The sequence below is a fragment of the Schistocerca piceifrons genome, unplaced genomic scaffold (genome assembly GCF_021461385.2).
Source record: "Schistocerca piceifrons isolate TAMUIC-IGC-003096 unplaced genomic scaffold, iqSchPice1.1 HiC_scaffold_1262, whole genome shotgun sequence".
Taxonomy (NCBI): Eukaryota; Metazoa; Arthropoda; class Insecta; order Orthoptera; family Acrididae; genus Schistocerca; species Schistocerca piceifrons.
In genome coordinates, this window is record NW_025727083.1 from 7,501 (window position 1) to 10,000 (window position 2,500).

At 57.8% G+C, this 2,500-nt stretch overlaps 1 non-coding gene across 1 annotated transcript in view; it reads left to right on the plus strand.

Annotated features, from left to right (window-relative positions):
- Nucleotides 1-2,073: 2,073 nt before the first annotated feature.
- LOC124731000 overlaps nucleotides 2,074-2,500 on the plus strand; it is a 1,909-nt gene continuing 1,482 nt past the window's right edge. Inside the window, exon 1 of the ribosomal RNA XR_007008125.1 lies at nucleotides 2,074-2,500. This exon is cut by the window's right edge and continues 1,482 nt beyond it. This is a non-coding gene — a ribosomal RNA (small subunit ribosomal RNA).

The window sequence follows — 2,500 nt, forward strand, 5'->3', positions numbered from 1 at the left end:
CTAACCCACGTTGTGCCTTAACCTAACCCATGTTGTGCCTTAACCTAACCCATGTTGTGCCTTAACCTAACCCACGTTGTGCCTTAACCTAACCCACGTTGTGCCTTAACCTAACCCACGTTGTGCCTTAACCTAACCCACGTTGTGCCTTAACCTAACCCACGTTGTGCCTTAACCTAACCCACGTTGTGCCTTAACCTAACCCACGTTGTCCCCTAAAGTAACCCACGTTGTCCCCTAACGTAACCCACGTTGTCCCCTAACGTAACCCATGTTGTCGCCTAAACCTGCTCTGTAATTGTTATACGACTCGTTCAATTAGTGTAGTGTTGCCCACCCGCAACCCTCGCAATATAGTTCGCTACTCGCACTGCCCGCTCCCCTGTGTATCGCTTCATGTTAAACACCTTGCAAGTCTTGCTGACTTTCCACATGCTCCTGCTGTACACTGTAATGTGGATGGCAGCAGGACGTACATGCCGCCCCTCCCCACGTCCCCACCTTGCCCCCCTGCCTTCGCAAGCTGGTTGGTGAGAAGTTTGCATGTTCAATGCCCTTCGCATGCGACGTACTCAGGCTACGTTGTGGTGCGGCCTGTGTCAACCGTCCGCTAATGTCGTACGCGTAAACCACAATCTGTACTGCACATTCGTCCTTATGTACCGAATGATACATCGTGGCACATGTGTGACCGTACAACGACTGCGCCCAAAAACGGCGGACCATACAGTGCAAATATTGTGCACGCAGCTACGTGTCGTCTCCCTATGAGAGCTGGATTGCAGTGTGGTACGCCATAGAGACGTGTGGGAGGAACGGACGCCGTGGATGGCGATCAGCATGAGCTGTCTGTTGATGTATTCGGACCTAGTCGTCTCTCCTCACACACCGTGATGGCATGGTGCACCGCGTTCCATATCTGCGACATGCTACAGAGGCCGGTTGACAGTCGTTCGAGCAATGGACATCGCATACGTACGGGGGCCACCTTCCACGTATTGTCTAGGCGTGCACATTTTGTTGCGTGTATGTGGGCAGACGTAGTGTGGCGTGACACCTGACACAGGCATGCAATAATCGTTGAAGTTGCAAATGGCGATGGACGCCTGCGTTTTCTGGTGAAGTTACGCAAATGAACAAATGGTAACCTGTTGTGGTGCGGTTGTTCTCGCTAGGGGTGAATCGGTGATGGCGACGATAGGTTGAGGTACGAACCGGTTGTTCCAGCGATACCCACCATGCCGACGAAACTGAACGGCATCTGGGTGTGAAGCGATACGCGGCGGTGGCTGGGTGGGACCGTCCCCGGCCGGTGAGGGGGCGCCTCCCGGCGTGCTGGCCGCGCGGTGCGTGGGCGCACGCGCTACAGCCGGCTGGTGGGGGCGGCCAGTGGCAGGCGCGCCGGCCGACGGACGCGGCAGGCGTCGCAGCTGCGCGCCGGCGCACCCTGCGCGCGGCGCCGTGCGGCCAAAGTAGGTCCTCGCGGGCCCGGTGCGAAGCGCGGTGGACATCTTCAGTGTGCTGGTCCGATTGAGGACTGTGTGCGTTGAGGATGCGCCGCCGCCCGGCGCTCGGCGCCGCGACGCCGTCTGCTGCTCGGTCGCCCCAGCGGTTCTCGCTGGTGGTTTGTATCGCAGCTGTGCGGATGTGTTGGCGCGTGCGCTGTGCTGGGAGAGTTCGCTTCGGCACCCAAGTGGGGCTTTTGTCCTTCTGTGGCGCTGGCGTTGGAGCTGCCGGTCACCGTAGGTGGCGCGTGTTGTCTCCCGCCGGCAATGCCACGACAGCACGCTCCCGGGCCTCTGTCGGCAGCGGCAAGCTCAGTTGGGAGCACGGGTGGTCGCACCGAAAGCGTCTACTCGCCTAACTCCGGGCGATTGCGCCTCTCTCGAACCCGACCAAGTACTTGGGACGGCGCTGCGCGCCGCCGGGACCTGAGAGGGTTTCGAGGTGTATTGTGCAGGGGAGCTCAGCCTCCTCCTGTTTGCAGAATGATTGAGCGGACGCTTGCGTGTTCGCGCGGGCCCCCGGGACACACTCCCGGGCGGCCGGCTGCTCAGCTCTAGTTGACGCAGCTCCCTGGTTGATCCTGCCAGTAGTCATATGCTTGTCTCAAAGATTAAGCCATGCATGTCTCAGTACAAGCCGCATTAAGGTGAAACCGCGAATGGCTCATTAAATCAGTTATGGTTCCTTAGATCGTACCCACGTTACTTGGATAACTGTGGTAATTCTAGAGCTAATACATGCAAACAGAGTCCCGACCAGAGATGGAAGGGACGCTTTTATTAGATCAAAACCAATCGGTCGGCTCGTCCGGTCCGTTTGCCTTGGTGACTCTGAATAACTTTGGGCTGATCGCACGGTCCTCGTACCGGCGACGCATCTTTCAAATGTCTGCCTTATCAACTGTCGATGGTAGGTTCTGCGCCTACCATGGTTGTAACGGGTAACGGGGAATCAGGGTTCGATTCCGGAGAGGGAGCCTGAGAAACGGCTACCA